The sequence below is a fragment of the Neopsephotus bourkii genome, unplaced genomic scaffold, assembly GCF_033783945.1.
Source record: "Neopsephotus bourkii isolate Nb327-2 ecotype Australia unplaced genomic scaffold, CSIRO-AGI_Nbou_v1 NB_1574, whole genome shotgun sequence".
Taxonomy (NCBI): domain Eukaryota; kingdom Metazoa; phylum Chordata; class Aves; order Psittaciformes; family Psittacidae; genus Neopsephotus; species Neopsephotus bourkii.
Genome location: NW_026902050.1, coordinates 5,495,077 through 5,514,244, shown reverse-complemented (window position 1 = coordinate 5,514,244; position 19,168 = coordinate 5,495,077). Strand labels below are relative to the sequence as shown.

The following is a 19,168-nucleotide window of genomic DNA, read 5'->3' as shown; positions in this document are numbered from 1 at the left end:
AATGCCTTAGTCTGACTTTGGGTAATTTTCCATTGTAAATGTTGATTTCAATGGTGTCCCCAGAGTTCAGTGAACATTTTTATTTTGAAAAGTTAATTTTGAAAAACTGACTTAGAGTTCTTTACATATTGAGGGAAGGTAGAAAAGTTGAGAAAATTTTACTGTCTTACAAAGGCTGTTAATCTGTAATAATTACAGCTTTTCAGTCTGAATTTGATTCTTATTTCCTATACCAACCCCCCCAAAAATTATTTATTCATTTATTTCTGATTTCTGAACCACTTTGCGTAAATCATGAAGCAGAGTGCTTCTGGTTGGAAGACTCTTCTATACTGGAGATGAGTCTATTTCTTTAATTTATCAACTGGGCAGCTGTGTTGCAATAAAACATCTTATTGTAATACTGAGAGACATGGAAATACACTTTTTTGGGAATGACCGTTCCAGCTGTGATGGAAAAAGATGGTCTGTTTGTAAAAATAAATTTAAATAATTTGATTTTTTTTAATATTTTTTTTAACAGAAATTGAAACAGAACTCGAAACAGAACTCATCTGTAGCTTGACAGTATTGTGGCTGGACACAAGCAATTTTCTCAGTGCTCAGCAGTTCAGTACAGGAGAAAAGATAATAGTCTTGCCATTTCAATAGGCCTCAAAATATCACTAGCTACAACAGAGAAAAAGGAACTGATAAGTGTAGTATAATTAGTTCATCTAATTTGTCCTGTGACACAAACATCTATTTGTTCGCAAAGCCTGTAAATCTGATGGGTGCCTGAGTAGCAAAAAGGTGTTTCAAAATAGATGTCAAATGCTGAAGTTCAAGTTATAAAAAGACTTCTGCACATGGAAAACCTCCAGTCAGTGGGCAGAGCTGGAAGAGTTCATAAATCTCTGCAAGAGTGGTCACTGCTATGACTTCCACAGCTGTGAAGTTCTAGCCTGCCAGTGCAGCACTGACTTCCAAACACCTGGAAATCACCATTGTCATAGAATCGTAGAATGGTTTGGGTTGGAAGGAACCTTAAAGATTACCTAGTTCCAGCCCCCTGCCATGGGCAGAGACACCTACCACTATTCCAGTTTGCTCAAAGCCCCATCCGACCTGGCCTTGAATGCTGCAAGGGATGGGGCAGCCACAATTTCTCTGGGTAAACAGTTCCCATGCCTCACTGGAATGTATTAATTTGTTCATGCTTGCTTTTTTGTTTGAATATTTTCCAGTTTGAGATTTTCTGTAGCTCTGTAGGATGTCTGTAGCAGGATGTCACTGGGTTGTGGACTGCTCCAACCCTCTTGTTGGAGTTAATATGATGTTATTCCGCGTCAGCTTTTTGCTTTCTTGTACATAGAAAACTGCACTGAAGTGGACAGTCCTCATCATCTACTTGTAACTGGGAGAATATATACTGCCATATTCTGGAACACCTAACTCCATATGTAAATGTGTGACAGCATGTTCAGGCTATGGTCACAAGTAACACGCTCCTTTGGACTACATTGCAAGGAAGAGAATTTTCTGTCTTTGTGATGCATTAACTTCCAGTTGGTATGCTTAAATATGCATGAAATTAAATATGTATTTCTTCCAAGGCAGGATTTTATATATATGTAAATAAATCTTTTCCAAGAAATGGCTCTTGGTTTGTCTTGTCAGAAAGGTCACAGTTATTTTGTGACAAATGGTACAAGTAAATGCACCCTAATTCTTTCTCCTTGACAAACCTACATGTCTACAATAATTCTCCTGCTGTTCAGTTAGAGTAGCAGTCTGGAGAGAGGGAACATCCTTAACTGGAGATGCTCATCAAGTGGCAAAGTGTTAGAAGAAATTTATTTATTAGTCAGCTTTCTTGGGTTGTATGTATTTAGCTTTATTCTGCTAGTCAGTAGGATGAGGAATATATGTTAGATACAGGTATTTACATACAAACACGTGCATATATGCTTGCTCACAAGTGAAGTCCAAGCCTTTACATCCAGAAATATAAATCCTCAGTCAGCTATTGGACATAAGGAAGAAAAATGTCTCAATATTTCTGAAATTTTGTGTCAAAACATTTGTCTGACATCTTTAGAAAGTCTTTAATATGGTAAATACATGCATTTTGGTGGCTCTTGTAGTGCAGTATGGTGTACCTTCTTTAAAAAGAAGAAACAGTAGAACATTTCAGTTACTGGACACAACGTAAAAAGCACTAATTGCAGTGAGTAATATCGTTTAAAGTTATACCAGGTATCATGAGGAAATTTGCCATATGTGTAGTTTCCTGCTTTGGATTTAGAATTGAATGGTTTCTTTCCAATTCATCAAAAATAGCTCTGACCAGTCTATCACAGACCATAGCATGTATTTTCTTAAGGCTCATCTATATGCAGAGGTTCTGGTAGATTGACATTTAATTTGTTTGCTCTAAATTACTTTGCATCCACATACAGGTCTTAAAAATCCTCTAGCGTAGGGCGTCCTGTTTCATGCTGTATGTAGCCTGTTAACTGGTGTAGCTGCCTTCTGCCTACCCTACTTGCTTTCTCCTTTTTCTGGACACTTGAAACACTACAGTTAAAAGTTTTCTGTCTCACTGCAAGATTAACTCTCCATGGACTTTGCTGCCTCCACAGCTTTACTGTGCTACAAGAAAAAAGCGGGGGCATTCCTAATTCCACAGTTCCCCCTGGGCACTGTCCTAATAAAAACCCACCACCTTGTCAGTGGACTGAATTGAAATGAGGTTGGTTTATGCAGCTAGGTTGATTAATACCTCACTAAGCCAAAAAATGCGTGGTTTTGTGGGGTTTGCTTTTGTTGTTTATAGCCTGATTTATCACAGCAAAAGAACAAGAAAGCAATATAAACCCCTGCACAACTTCTCCACCTAGATGAGAGTACTTTTTCTAACCAGCTGTGTTCTATGCAGTGAAATTAGCTAAATCCAGCTAATTAGTTCAGAGCTACCAGCTGGTGCTCATTGAGCTCTGACCCCAGGTGAGCACAAGCAGTGCAAGGGAGCAAGATATTGGGGCTTTAGCAGTTGTAGCTTCTCTCCATGGCCGCAGCACACAGCTCTGCTTTGCTCTCAAGTAAAAAATGCAGTCATTTATTCCAGCTGGATGACTGAAATTACAAAAGTGGGTTTTGCTTCTTGCCAAGGTGCATGGCTCATAGCTCATCTGCTAAGTAGTAAGTTGCTTAGTGGAAGTAACCAGGATGTGGGTTCAAGGTGTGAAGCTGATCTAAAACAGGCTACTTCCTCTCATTGTTGCTCTGACCTTGCCTTCTTCCTGCCCTGACACTTCACTGGCAGTCAGGAGTTCCTTCAGGAAGCTAAACTGGCAGAAGCTGGTTTTCATCAGCTGGTATCTACAGGCCTGGGCTAACACTGGAGCCAGTGGGAGTGGATGAGGGGGGATGTAGGGCAGGGCCCGCTGCTGAGCTGGGTTTCAATTGAAACGTAGTTTCAGGCACTTTTTTTGTGAGCCTGAATGTGATGTCAAGAACTTATTTTTTCTTGCAAGGGCAGTGCCTCAGGATAGGCTTCTTGGGTCAATCTTCAGGTATTTCTGTGACTCATTCTCTGCTGTTTCCTACACTACACCCCACCCATCTTTCTGTGTGTTTCTTACACGTGTGTCAGAAATATGTTCTGTGTTCTTTCTCAAGCATTTCACTTCTTCCGAAGGTTGCCTTTGCTCCTCCAGCTTTGATGTCACAAGTATTCACTGCTGACCCCATGCTGTATTCTTCTGCTTTTTTCCTTCGTATGTCTGGTTTTGGACATTAAACTGCTTGTGGGTTTGAGTCAGTCTGGGAAGCTTTGGGAGAAGTAATTGGTTCTTCAGAAATGTTGCAGAGGTGTGGGAGACAAGCAGTGGTGCTGTTCTGTGTGGTTTGTTTTTTAAACTACAGCAGTAGAAGCCAACCATAGTTCATGCCTTGCGAAAGAATATATTTTGTGGGAAGAAGGCAGGAGAGGTGATTAAGGTGGTGGTTGAATGCATGAGTTTGTGTGTGCATCCATTGTGCTGGGGTACAATGAATTACTTGTCTCTGATATGATAAACTGTTACTGTAGATTTAAAAGTGCTTCGTAATATGCAAGGCATAGTAGAGACAGAACAAATCTCCCCAAAGGCTATATTAATATTCATTACAGAGTTAACAGCATTACAAGGCTCCAAAACAGGCATAATATAGAGAGAAGAAACTTTGTGGGGGTTGAATCTAAGGACTCTCTGATCTAAAAGTAGCTGCTGCACTTTTAGAGCTGAAGAATCTTGGCAGCAGGAGTAACAGCACTTCTCTCCTTCCAGCCATTAAAAGGCAAGTAAAAGATAGCATTGCAAAGCCTTTATATTTTGAGCTCCATGAATTCTATTGGAAAAGATACATGTATCTCCTGGCACTGACTTTAAGCAACCTGTCACGAAGCCTGTATGAACTCAAGTGATGTGCCATAACCTGGCAGTTCTGGGGTCTTTTTAAACTGGCTTGCAGAATGGCTTCTCGATAAAATACCTCCCTTGATGTGTGCGTGTCTCCTGTATTAAATTAAATCTTCTGTGTTGAAACAACTGCTCTGATTGAAAGAAAGCTGTTCACTTTTTGTGCATCTTCAAATTTGCACAGAATTCTTAATGTTAACAAATGTTTTACCCTTAGCATTGGTCTTGCACAGTAAGCAGTAACCCTTTACAGACAGAAGGAGGCTAAAATGGAGTAATGTGTTCCTAGAAAAACTTGTCACTGAAAGAGAAAAGGGTCTAACTCCCTAGCAGTATTTGGAATAGGAGTTCCTGGGGATAAATGAGATCCATGCAGCAGAGGATGAGGGACCTTAGATGCTATTTTTGCTGTGCCCAGCCATTATTATGTATTTGGTTCACCTCTAAAGCAAGGTGATGGTGATAAACTCAAAAAATCAACAAATAACATCTGTGTCATATTATTCCTTCATTTTTACATGATCTAGTTGTAAAATACATAATATCTCCTAGGTATATAGGTATTACTCCTCTATTTGCTTACCTGCATGTGCTATTGCTATAAATTTAGCTCAGAGTTGAAGCTAGAGCTGAGGTTATATCTTCATTTGAGCCAACACTTAACATACCAATAAATATTAGTCTTACTGGAATGACGTATTGTTACATTTTGTTCTCTTGGCCTTGATCAGGTTTCACAGAATGTTGGTATTATGGTGTATTTTAATTTTACAAGTGAAAATGTGTGTTGTTCCAAATGGGCTTTCATGCATCTTGACCTCTTTGGCATCATCTCATCCATATTTATTAGTTTTTAATTCCTTCAATGTAAAAGCAGGCATTCCATTTGACATTTTTTTCGTGTTGTCTCTTCAGAGCAGAGAAAAATTAGGAAAGTCAGAGATTATCTAATAATAGCTGTAAATTTTATAAATAAGGCCTTAATCACTGCATTTTCTTGTAGTAATAAAGATGGGTTAATTAGTTTTATTACTAGATGGCAAAAGGAGCTGAGTGCTAGGTGGCAATCAGCTCTGCTCTGATGAGTCTCAGACCTGAGGGAATAAAGCTATTCAGTGACTGGGTTGAGGTTTGTTTGTTTCTAAAGTATGTCATTGTCTAGGCTGGGTCTTTGTAAAGTGTGTTTTTGTCTATCTAAGTGTGGTGATTTGGTCTCTCTCTTCAGTGGAATCAGTCTGAGTTACATGGATCAGCTGACAATAGTTTAGTAACTGATATTGAATATTCCTTATTGCTTCAGAACTATGACTAAAATCAGGCAGAGCAAAATAAAAGGGAAATAACTGATTTTTTTAAATAATAATAATAAAAAGACAGCCAATGCAGTTAAGATCGTTCTGCATAAAAATTATATGATTCCTCCTTGGAGAAGATACAGGCTGTTCTTACTTTGTGCTTTAATAATGTGTTTAAATAGAAGTTAATAAAAGTTCACAAACTGGCTGAAGAGGAGCCAAATTGCTTTTAAAATACTATTTGCTGTAGTGTAAGATGAGTGCCAGGTGAGGGTTCAAATTTCAGAGGTCCTTACGATAGGAGAAATTTCTCCTGTGTTGTTGACGGCCTTGGATTGTTGTTAGCAATAGTTGCAGCATTCCAGAGCAACAGTATTTGGTTCAAGATTAGGATTTGTGTATCTGTAAAAGTGCTTGCCTGCTTGGCAGTGTCAGATCAAAAATCCAGCCAGGAAAAGAAATGCTTCACATCTAGCAAGTTCACTTGAAAATGATCATGGGTTACATAAATTATATAGTTTTAAATATTTCCTCCACGTATCTTAAGAGAAGTGTGATTGTTAATCTTGCCAGACACAGCAAAAGTGCATGGTGAAAAGTTTTGAACAGTTCAAAGCAGATGGATTTCTTAGCATGCTACTTTATTCCCACTTCAGAGCACAGCATTTGCTGGGTTTATCTGCCTCACCTGCAATCCAAAATGTCTTTTTAGGATGGTACTGTCACTTAATTTTAAACCAGTGATGACATTGACACATCAAGTTTTGGAGGCTAAAGATTTTTCTCCAGAATATATTGTGCTATCTACATTGTAAATATTTAGCTCAGGGATCATGCTAGGTCCAGCACAAATCACCTCCAGTCCACAAATAACAGGTGTTAGTGTAACTTTGAAAGGGAGAAAATTTGGTTCTTATATTTGTGAAACTAAAGGTGAATGTCTCTTCCAACTTGGTTTAAAAGAACTTAAAGACAGTCCTGCCTGCAACAAAGCATACATAGCAGTACCACTTTGTTACCACTTAATTTGTAGTAGAACTTGTAGGCATAGCAGTGAGCGCAATAAAAATTACTTTATACTTCAATCTGTTGAGTACCAGACACAAAAGAGGTATCCTTGTGTTAAGTCTATGTTGAATGACATTAAGCAATCAGGCTGTTAGTGACTGAGAAATAGATAAATAACTTGATAAGAATCACTTTTGCCCTGAAAATGGCTTCAGATTACAAATTTCAGGGCTGAAAATTCTAAGTACTTTACAGTTATAAGGGCTCAAAGAGAGACTTTAAATTAGAGTTGCTGTTTTCTTAGAATTCATTTAACCTGATATGAAGCCAACATTTTGGAGAGGTTAACAAATAATGAACCTTTGATCTTACAACCAATTCTGTAGAAAATCAGTTAAACTCTCAAATTACACCATTCTATAAAGAATAGCATGGTTTTATTATCATAGCTTTATAAGTTTTCTCTCTAGAGCCTAAAGCAACTAATTCCCCCTCTTGCCCCATAAACCTTCTGTGAATATAATGTTGCTTGTCAATAAGGATTATAATAAATTGTAAGCATATTGTTTTCTGAAGAATCTGGAGAGTGAGGGATTAAACCAAGTTGCTACAACACCAGCGGTGAGAGACTGTAGGCATAGGAACTGAATTACACTTGGAAAACTGTTTTAATGGTTTCCAGCAAATCCTGAGTGCTATAAATGTATACAAAAAATTCAGTAAAGAAACTTTCTAGTACTGTATCAAATGTACATCCATTTGCTGCTTTAGAATGGGTGCAGCATGCTGTCCTCTGGAAGAGATTAAAGTCCTAACACTTAAGAATCGTAGAATACTTAGGGTTGGAAAGGAACTTAAGACCATGTATTTCCAGCACCCTGTCATGGCCAGTGATGCTTCACACCGGAACATGTTGCCCAAGACTTTGTCCAACCTGGCCTTGAACGCTGTCAGGGATGGAGTATTTACTGCTTCTTTGGTCAACCTGTTCCAGTGCCTCACCACCTTCACAGTAGAGAACTTCTTCCTTATATCTTACCTGAACTTCCCCTGTTTATACCCATTACTCCTTGTTCTATCACTACAGTCCCTGATGAAGAGTTCCTCTCTGGCATCCTTATAGTCCCCCTTCAGATACTGGAAGGCTGCTATGAGGTCTCCACACAGCTTTCTCTTCTCCAGGCTGAGCAGCCCCAACTTTCTCAGCCTGTCTTCAGAACTTAAATGCTTATTTGTTGTGGCAGGCTGGTCGGTTTTCTTGGTCTCCTTGGAGCTATAGTGCTGCCATGCTGGGGAATGGCTTAAAACAAAGCCCTGACCTAGTAGATAGAAGTTCATTGTTCTGGTGGAAATAAGACAGTCAAACTTGAGTGTTACCCTTGCAGCTTAGTTTGTCCCATCCCAACACCACTTAAAATAGTTCTGTGACACGTTTCCCTTGTTACCACAAGTGTGTGTGTGCCAGGTAGGTAAATGCCAACAGTTACTATTCTCAACATGCAAGGAAAACCAAGTAAATTTTCATTTAGCTTTTCTTCATCATTGCTGGCCTTCCCGTAGCCTGGTTTTGGTTCAGTAGGGCTTATAGCAAAACCATATTCAATTCTCATTTATGTGTTTATGCAAGTTTTGCAAATTATCATATTCTTGCCAGCATCATTCTTCCTAAAACTTCAGCTCTCTGATCTTCTTTGTAACTGTCCCTGATCTCATGACAAATTCATACAGTGTTTAGACCTCATGGTGCTTTTATGTCTCCTCTGTTCCTGGGTCTGGGTTGTTGTGGGTTTTTTGTTTGGTTTGAGTTTTGTGCAAATTTCACCCTGTGTTCTCTCTGAAGTATGATGTCAGTGTTCATGTCCAAGTCCTGATCATCTGTCACTGTTACTATTAAATTTCCCTGACTGATGGTCTATATATGTATATGAGGGCTGAATTTTGCAACACTTTCACACATGCTCTTCAATTTCTTTGCACAAGGTTTTGTCTTACTTTTGTTTTTTTCCTGTTGTGGTGATTGCCAGGCTGTTAATAGGTATGAATGACTGCTTCAAAGTAAATGCCTAGGCACTTTCTCCAGTCCATTCCTGATCATTAATATGGTCCTGGCTCCATTGTTTTTTCCAGGCATGTTGTTAATACTGAGTTCTCCTACTCTCTGATTGAGCTCCTAGGACTGTCAGTCTTGGTTCTGTGGTCACATCCAGCTTGTGTCTTGTTTGCAGTACTCTCCTGCTTTGCTTTTCTTGCTGTGAAAGAGTCCTGAAGTCCCATTGCCTTTGTTCTTACCTCTGTGTAGTATTTCTTCACAAATTGCATGAGTCTGGGGGGAGGTGTTCTGATTTTATTCAAGTGAATTGTGGTATGTAATTTATAGGATGAGTGTGCAGCCTTACAGAGGAGCTCAGTGCCGTTTGCAGAACAGGAACTGGTATAGAAATAGGTACTAACAGTAATATTTTATTAAAAGCCACTGCAAAACATAATCAGATATTTTGAAGGTTTTTTGTCAGCTTTGCACATTGTCTGCTCACTGTTGTAGCAGCATCTGACTGTGCTTATTGAGTCCTGATTTATTCCTTTGCTGCAAAAGTAATTATTCATTGCCTGGCTAGATTTATTATACTAGTTTATCACTTAGTACTACAAATGTGAAACACAGTCTGGGGACAGGGGTAAAAAGTGTAGTTGAATTTGTTTTATGTGATGCCAAATGAATAAATTCCTTGTTTTGCAGCTCTTTGTAAAGTTTGCTGCCTATAGACAGTCTAGTTATACTGTGCATCCAGTTGTTTCAGATTCAGCAGTTCTCACATGGCAGGAGAGTTAGGAATTTTCTTACACTGCATTGACACCTTATAGAATCATAGAATAGTTCCACAAGTTCTCTGGGCAACCTGTGCCAGTGCCTTACCACCCTCACAGGAAAGAACTTATTTCTAATATGTCATCTAAATCTACCCTCTGTCAGTTTAAAACCATTCCCACTTGTCCTGTCCCTACATGTCCTGGACTGGAAGGCTGCTTTAAGGTCTCCCCAGAGGCGCTTCAGCCCCCTAAGCATCTTTGTGGCCTTCTCTGAACTCATGCCAGTGGGTCCACATCCTTCTTATGTTGGGGGCCAGCTAGGGTCTCACAAGAGCAGAGGGGGAGAATTCTCTCCCTTGACCTGCCTTGTGGATCTAATTAGACTACCTGGGTAGGTAGTCTAAATCAGCTCTATCTATTTTGATGTTCTGGGCCCAGTTAGTTGAACAAACCTCTCTCTTTGTGGAAAGCACAAGTACTGGCCCAGTAGACAGCAGTTGTGCTTGAGTGCAGTGAGTAAAAGAAAAGAAGGCAAAGAACAATGCATTATAGGTGCAAAACAGAAAAATATAAAAAATCTCAAATCTGCCTGCCTTGCATGGTATCTTCATAGAAAGCAATTGTTTTTGTGAAGGTTTTGCTCTCTTCACCTCCTTATTCTGTTGCTGGAATGTCAGTCCACTTGAGGCCGACTTGGCTGTTTTGGCAAAAGAGCTTTTTATTTAATTATTAGTACTCTAGATACCTTGTGTAAAAACTGTTTTTTGGTTGTTTTTTTTTTTTTTAATCTAGGTATTTAGAGAGGATGGGAGTAGATTCATCTTAGTGTCACTTTTTGTTTGCAGAGTAACTTGGTCCAGTGGTATGTTTTAATTACATCCCCATATAATGCCATCTGGTGATGTTTGAGGAGAGGTAAGGTAATATATTGACACATTTGCAGTGTTCTAGAACTGGGAGAAAAATAAATATTTAAGTATTTAGCCAGTGCCAGACAGCTGTAGTGAATTTCCCACACCTGAGCCAAACCTTGCTGCTCCATCAGATCTGTATGTCTCCCTCTTGCAGATCTTCATGGGAATCTGCATCTCTCACAATCACATCTAGTATCTACCAGTACTTTTGCTGATGTTTGATCATTATGATTCAGAAACAATCTAATACAAGCACAATGAATTCACTAAATTAGACCCTAATCATTTCAAGACAGACGGGCACAAATTAGATATGATAGGGTTGAGGATTTATCTGGCTAAATGGTTAATGATAGAAAATATTTAAAGCTAGCTCTCCTGTAGGCAGTAAAATATGAGGAGTAGAAAACTGCCAAGTGATTTTTAATTGTGAGTGGCTTCAGGATATGAAGAGCGAACACTTTGGGGCTTATGTGTTGAAATAAAGCTACATAATAAGTACAAGACTTTATTCCCAGTCTGGGAATGGATCTTTTCATGGCTTTCCACTTGGATGAGGGTCTTTTTTATTTAGAGAATACAAAACCATCTGCCTGTGATGTAGGCGGTTCCCTAGGAACTACTAGAGATTTGAAATAAATGATCACAGGACCCTGTCGTTCTCCACAATTGTATCAATTCCAGCTTTCCTTTCTTCACAACGTCTACCCTGAGTACGGAACTTGTACTTGTCTCTCAAAGCTGAAAACCATGTAGTCATAGTTGGATAGCTTCTGAAGGGCATTGGCGTCTCTCTTTGCTTTTTCCTGTTGATTAATGAAAATTAGCATTTCCCCCTGACACGCTTGTACCTGCTGAAATGTTATGTTGCTTTTGTATTTACACATCGACTAGTTTCTTCTCATGCTATCAAACTGAAGGAATTAACTGTCTGGGAGTAAATATTTCCTGATAACATTAATATTAAATATAATTAAGGAGTATGTACTATTGAATTTTTTTTTCTTGTAATGTTACAAATTAATAGCAAACACTACTGCCTTCTTCATGTCTTTGCTTTTTCTGTTGAGCAGTCTCTGGCTATTGAGAATATGGAGAAACTGTAAAAAAAGGGGCAGTCTGGCAAAGTCCTTCTCTTAAAGGCTTCCTGAACTTGGGAACATAACTTTGATTTGATAACAGGCTAAAAAAATGAATCACATCGTAGGAACACATCAAATGCAGTACTAGGATAAAAGTCTGTGTATATACAGTGAATCTCATGTAAGGCTTCATGCAGCCTTGCCTAAATAGATTTCTGTTGTAATTATGTTTCTTGCCACTGATTTTGAGAGGTTTAGTAGTTCAACCTCTTCAATATGTTTGAAGCTCCAAAATGTTACTGCCAGCTCCTCTTAGGGGGAGTCTGAAATGATCTCAAGTGTTTTTTAACCTGCCTTATGAAAGCGAGAAAGCTTTTCATGTGTTCCTTCGAAGCTGACATGTAGTGGTGGAGTGTAGTGTAAGGCTGACCCTCATGCAGGTCAGTGAGCTGAGCCTGGAAACCTCCGGCAAGCTCTCTTGGCTTCTGTCCTCAGTGGCTTTTACAGCTACATCACTATTCCTGCTTTTGTTTATCTTGATCCTAAAACACATACTGTGATAATTAAACAGCAAAGGTTGTGTTTGTTCAGGCCTGTGTTACATTCAAGAGAAGCACACAAAATAATTCTTCAGAATGAAGAACTGGATTATTTTAAAAAATAAACCAAGATCAGGTTACATGGGGTATGCTGCCCCATTAAATCCACTTTTACGTTAATTTTACAAGCCTATAAGTAGTGCCTTTATTGTGTATGCCAGAGAGGCAGATTTTTACATCACTAGCCAGCCTTTTCTCCATTACAGAGCTCCTGTGTGACATAGGGCAATTATTTAACTTTTGTGTGCTTCATTTCCCCATCTGTGAAGCGAGGGAGAAAAACTCTGCCTAGTGTTACAAGTGTTTGAATACAAATACACTAAACATGAGGCCTGTAGATACTACAGTCTAGGTTAAAACAAGGGTACTATTGATCACAAAAATACGTGCCTTTTAAACAATTAATGAATAATCCAAAATAAAGATTGTTTTTATGTAGGTTACTGTACAATTGGTCTCATTAAACATAATGAAGTTCATTTCAGTATCAGCTTGGAAGTCTGTTTACCTATGGGGAAACTTGGTTTTAAGCTGCCAAACTGGAACTGTATTGGTTTTTCTGTGAGAGCAATTGGAGATATTTTTCTTCAGTGGCTGGGAAAACCAATTCAGTGGCTGGAGGGAACCTCAGCTTTGAATCTGGCTTCTCTGCTTGGTTTGGTGTTAATACCTGTGTTGTCAGGTGGTTTGTAGTGTGGTTACATGTGTTTCCACAAGTAATTGGGAAGCAGTTTAAAAAGGGGAATTGGTGTTGTTAGCTAGAGACAAATGTTATCAAGTTGTTATCAAATGACGAGAATATAATAAATTTTCTGTAGTGGTTTTGGGTTTTTTTTTGTTTGTTTGCTTTACTGGAAGTAATATTTGTTAACTAATGCAAAGGAAATATGTTCCATTGCAGGTATGGTGAGCATAAAACTAGACTGTGGAACAGATAAATTAATGATGAAATATTTTAGGTGTTTATACAGCTTACTGCTAGTCAATGCTGAATCAAGCTTTCTATCCCTATGAGCCATAAGAGCCATCTTTAATCAGATGTAACAACTTGTGATTAAAGAAGTTTTGAGTCACAAAATTAAAGTTTATGTGAAAGCTTCAGGTAGGATTGCACTCCATCATCACTTTCCTACCAGCAAATTGATACTGACACACAAATGTCCTGTGAGCAAATTCTTACCCCAGACTAAATATTGACTTTCTGCACCTGACTGTAATGAAGTATCACCCTTTAAAAATCCTTTTGAAACCTGGGGAAGTGTGAAATAGAAGTGAGGTGGGAGCAGGGATGATGCACACTCTCCCCAGGGAGGGCCAGCAGCCTTGCATGGGGTTTCCCACCACAGGGTGGAGGTTGACTGTCCTGTAACATTACCGTTGAAGCTGCGCTCTCTCCCAAGTAGGTTTGGAATCAGCCTAATTAATTTATAGAAATAAAATTACCATGCAACCAAGTAGTTTTCATTACTTAAAATTTGGGTGGGTTTAGTTTTTCTTGTTAGGGAATACATATAAATAAAAAATCTGTGTTAGTTTGCATTGCATGTGACTTTCTGCTTGAATCCAGGAACAGGCTAATCCGTGTTGCAAAGTGACTCATTTTACAATGGCTGTATGCACAATTTATTTGCAAGTGAAGGCCTACTTTCAGGCTAGGCACTTGCTAGCTTTCTCCCTGTGTGCCCTGCATTCATGTTGCAAAGCCCACACCAGTAGTGCATCTCTGGGCTACCAGCATCCTGTTCTGCAGCCCTTTTCTCATCTATTCTGGGAAGAGCCATCTATGTCACTGTGCACTTGGGGGGTGGCCCAGCTGAGGTTTCTATCATTTAAAAAGAGGAAAGTAGGCTGTGCTACAAATCCCTGGGGTGTGAGTACTAGGAAGGTGTCAGCATAACCTCTGCAGGCTCCGAATTGGTATCCTGCAGGATCAGGAACTTGTCTTACACCATTTAGATTATGGGCAGTAGAGCCAAGAGGCCAGTAGGATTTGCTCAGACAGCACGTTTTGGGATACAGTATGCTTAACAATGCTTTACTGTATGCTCCTAAATGGTCTTTGCATACAATAGCAAGAAGAAAAATTGGAAAAACATTCTCATGTCTAAGAAATGTTACATTTGTTCTCTTCTAGGATTTGAGATTTGCATTGGGCAGATTTGCAGGCAAGAGGTGTTTTTAGCCTTCTTGTCTTTCAGATTCAGAGGAACAAAATAGGCCTTTCCAAGGTTTGTAGGGAATGGTAGTTGATAATTGCTACTGCCAGAGAATTTGACCAAACTAAAAAATACAGTTTCAGATTTCAAAGAGGTACTTTAATTTTAAACCTACAGTATCACCTAAAGGATTTAAAATATGGCCATTTAGACTTCTATAGATTTGTAAAGCAATTTGTTATTGCCTTAAGTTTTTATTATGGTTTTCTGGAGTCCTGAATAGATCTAGGTCAGCAGAAACATTAGAAACTGAACCAGTGTTGCAAAGCTATTTTTTGAAAGCAAAGACAAAATATGCAGGATGGGTGAGTAAATATTTAAATTTTATTAGAAAAATTACTGTCTCCTTTGTGGGGTAGAGGCTGCCAACTGAGCAGAAGGAATTAGTCATGGTAGCTGGGTAACATCTCGAACTGTGGCATGCTATAATCTGTGGACACATATATGTGAACATGAAGGTCATTAACTAGGCAGTTTACAAGACTCCCAAATGTCCCTTGGGCAGCTGTTTCAGAACTGTGACCCTATTTCTTCCTCCAGAGGACACCCATCCTGGTCATATCCTGGTAGTTACCTGCCAAAGTAAAAAATGCTGGAGCAACATTGACTGTTCCTGCTGGAGATGGTAGAGGACATCTCACAATACCTCCAAATCTCAGCAGGAAAACCTGCTGCAGTTCCACATTCAGCTCTTTGAATTTACATTTCTTCTTTTTGTTAATTCAGTAAGCTTTTTATATGCATTAGCTCTTTGATATCATCTTTGATTGTGCACCTTGGTGTTCTTTGCAATTACATGCAGTTTTGGCATATATCAAGCATGCACTCAACCCCCTTTTAGCAGCACCTTTCTGCTCAGCTCGTGCTAACCAATTTTAAATGCTGCATTTGGTGCTGCATGTTGTGATCTGTGCCATGTTGTGAGTATTGCTCCCAATGCTCGCTGCTTGCCTAACATTCCAGTCACTCCTCCACAGCCCAACCACTCCTGGCACTCCCAAATTCCTTGGTGCAATTGTTCGCTTACAGTAATTATTTATGTTGTGTCAGGTTTTCATAGGTTTACTTTAGCCAGTAAATAGCTAATTATTTACTACAGAATTCTCTGCCACAAATAACTGGATACCCTGTAAATCCTACTTAGTGTTTCAGAACAAACTTCAACCTTTCTCTTTCTGCTCTAACAAAACCACAGACCAGTGCAAGATAAATTCTTCTGATCTCGGATATGCAGTGGGAAATATGATTATGGATTAAGAGTGTTTGATCTGTCTGTAATCCATCTCTGAATTTGTGTGTTTTTATTAGGTACTCAAAATTGATATTGAAGTGTTTGATTATAGGGCAAGAGAAAAGAAAATCGATGGCAGAATGTATTAAAGTTATTTCTCCTCTGCTATCACCACCAGGAATTAATTATCAGAGCTATTCCTTCAAGGAGATAGGGGTCTTGTTTTAGAGCTGTTTCCTTGAAAAGCTCCAAATCCCAGGTGTCTTCCTCCTTGGCATCATGTGCTTCCTCTCATTTCTGAAATTCATCTGAGCCATATCCCAATTAGTTGCATACATTTAACTTTATTGTTCTGTGGCCTGAAACAGATCTATTTATTTTTGGGAGGTCATGCTTGCAACATCTTAATGGAAGTTCAGCAATTTAAGTGCAGCATCTTGTAGGAAGGAGGGCAATTTTAGGTTCATGGGCTTTTTTTCTATTGAGGAGTTTAAAATTTTTTAAAAGGGATAAAAGCTTCAGAAAGTTGTTTGACAGGAACTGCTATGACTAACTTCCAGAAACAGTTGAACTTACAGCTTTGGGCCCGCTTTAGTTATGTTCAGGGAGATAAACATGCACTTTTCTTTTACTTCGTACAAGCAGTGGGATAAATATAGTCTGTTTTAATCTGCCTGTTTTAATGAACAGCATTTCAGTTTTTCATTTACAAATTGCTAGAGCATAGCGTGTTGGCTTGCTGGAATAATTGTGGTTTTCAGAAGAAAAGAATAAATGAAAAGAGAATGGCTTTTTAAGACTTATTGCGTGACGACTAAGGGAAGTAACATTACTTTTATAGTCGTATAAATTAAATTTGTTGTGAGTTGAATAATCTCACTGGTTAATGCTCACAGACAGCTTGAATGCTTGGTAGTACATCAGCTTGAAGAGATGTCAATGCTTGTGACTTGGATATTGCTTTCTGAAATACAAATGCTCACTGAGTTTGGGTTTTTGTTCACCATACCTGAGGACAAATTACCAGAGGACTCCTATGGTATACTTTTCAGCTGCTTCAGTATGACATCAGATGTCTGTCCCATTGCTTGCACCAGGGTGGGTGCATTTGCCTTGAGCTTTGTTGCTTGGCACTGTTCATAGAATGATACTCTTTGAGCCACAAAGTTCTGTTTTAAATGACACAGTCTAATGGTTCCCTGTTTCCACTCCTTTCCTCCTTTTTCTCCCTCCACACACCCCCCCCCCCCCCGCATATGACTTCACATGTAAGGAAACAATTAAGCCTTTAGGCAATTAGCTGTGAATTAAAGTATGACTCTTAAATTGCTTCTAAGTAACTGTGGGTTAAGTTAATCAAGGTGAGAAGTTCAGCAAGTAACAGCAGAGTTTCATCATAAAAAGACTTTTGTTTCCATAGTGGTCAGCCTATGTAAGATGAAATCAGTCCTATTAGCACTGTCATGTGTTTAAACCATCTCTCCAGCTTCATCAGCAGTAATTGCCAAGATCAATATTCAATTATTGCAAGTAAAACAGGTTCCTGATTAACTTGGTGAATCAAATAGGTGTCCAGGTTTATTTCTGTCCTGGTTAGATCAGTTTTTCAAGGACTTTTTGTCTTATCTTGTACTAAAACTATTTTGTGTTTATATGTCTAGAAAATTATGTGGTCTACATCTGGAATATGTATTTACCTAGCTCTTTTTTTATTAGTCTCTTAAAAAATTTGTTGCCTATGCTGCTTTATGGGCAGCTTGAAATACAAAAACATTCTGGATGTCCCATCTAAACCACAAGAACACAGTGGACACAGATTTTAAAGATTTGTTTATTTTTATTCCAAATGGAGTTGTGAATGCTTTGTATCTTCACAGCTTAAGCTGTACTATCTCATGCTGGTGATACGCAAAACATAGGTATCAAGAAATCATCAAAGTCTGCTTCCAAAAACTGAGGCTCGGGTCACACACCAAACATGTCACAGGGGACTGGTGAAGTCTGAAAGTGAAGGGAGAGTTGTGCCTTCTGGCTACAGGCATTAGGAAAGTCTGGTTTGAGGGGCTGGGAATACAGGCTGGGAGGCAGAGGAAGTCCCAGCTGTGGATGGGGAGCTGCAGGATGATTCTAATGGCCAGGTATGGCAGGGGCTTTGGTGGCCAGCACTGGACCCTGGAGCCCAGGGCAGAGGACCCCTTCATGAGTCCTGGCTCTGAGTGCCGCATGGGTCTGCGTGACCCCTGTGCAGTGAATGGTGGCTGGAGACTGCATTTGCTGGGGAGGAGACTGATTGCTGGCAGGGTGGAGGGGATGTAGGGACAGTGTGGGGTGACCCAGGCTGATGGAAGCAGCTGCTACTGCTTTCTGTTTCTCACGAAGCTCCTCCTTCTGTATTACACTGGTCTCAGCTGGCCTTGGCAGCTCAATCCTCCCACCCCTTATGAGCAGACTGATGATACAAGATTATCCTGTTCTCTGTTGACTTACAGTATAGTAATTGGCAGGTATAAAGATATCTGTGAGTTATGAATGGAAAACACCCCCTTGGTATTCTCCATGAATATGCATGTGTAAAGTATGGTAGCAACGAAAGTGAATTATCCTGAAAAATGGAGAACTGAAACAATGTTAATAAGGGGAAATTATACAGGCTTACTCTTTCTGAATAGAAGTGCCCTTAGCAATATCATTTGTCCAAATTGCAGACTATGCGGTCTAAATTTTAAAAGGCACTTCAGGATTCCTAAACTGAGGAATTATTCATAGTGTAATGTACACGTGAACTATTTTTAGAATGTGCAGACTAGAGACTCTTCATTTTACATTTACTTGGGGATTTTAAAACAGGATTTATAAAGCAGAGATAAGACTATTTTATACTGTGTAGCATGGAGTCTGTTCTTTCTTAAAATGTCTTGTCCACTCAGAGGAGGAGGAAGGTTGAAAATACTGGACCTTGCTGCTGATTTCACATCATATGGGTATTTTGTACATCCTGGAAGGACAGCGGTACTGCCTTAGTCTGCTGAATTTTCTGCTTATTATAGGAAAGAAAGGCATAACTTTAAAAACCTTAATGGAAGAATACAAGCTCCACGGTGGTGCGAGGGAGTGAGTTTGTGATATCGCTGCAGTGAAGTGATTGTCAATAGATGTTCAAGTCAGATATACAGGTATCCATACTGACTTCATCCCATATTAAAAGCATAAGCATAATGCTTGCAAATAGATACATAACAGAGCTGTGCCTTGAACAGACTACCTGTATTTCCCCCTTAAAATCACACAGGACACATGACCACTGTAAATGCTTTTGGGGGCATGAGGAGTATCTTTTGCTCGTAGAGTAAGGTTGTTGGTGGTGAGCAGGCTGTGCTGCAGATGTCAGTGCCCAGAGTTTGAATACTTAGAGATGCAGTCCCACCTTGCACAACCACCCCTCAGAGGGCACTTTTTTTTTTTTTGTCCTAGGAGAGAGGTTTCAGGCAAATTACAGTGTAGTTCCCCAGAACGCACTTGCCACAGAGCTGGTGTCCCCACACTTAGCAGCTTTGCCCGAACATCAAACCC

At 39.4% G+C, this 19,168-nt stretch overlaps 1 protein-coding gene across 2 annotated transcripts in view; it reads left to right on the top strand.

The window, feature by feature from the left end:
- PPM1L (protein phosphatase, Mg2+/Mn2+ dependent 1L) overlaps positions 1 to 19,168 on the top strand; it is a 105,193-nt gene that overhangs the window by 20,791 nt on the left and 65,234 nt on the right. Inside the window, exon 1 of one of the 2 annotated variants that reach the window (XM_061371659.1) lies at positions 3,032 to 3,183. The exons of the other annotated variant lie outside the window; for it this stretch is intronic. The gene's annotated coding sequence lies outside the window, so the exon portion shown is untranslated. Of the gene's footprint in view, positions 1 to 3,031; positions 3,184 to 19,168 lie in introns of those variants that run through there. 2 annotated transcript variants of the gene reach the window in all.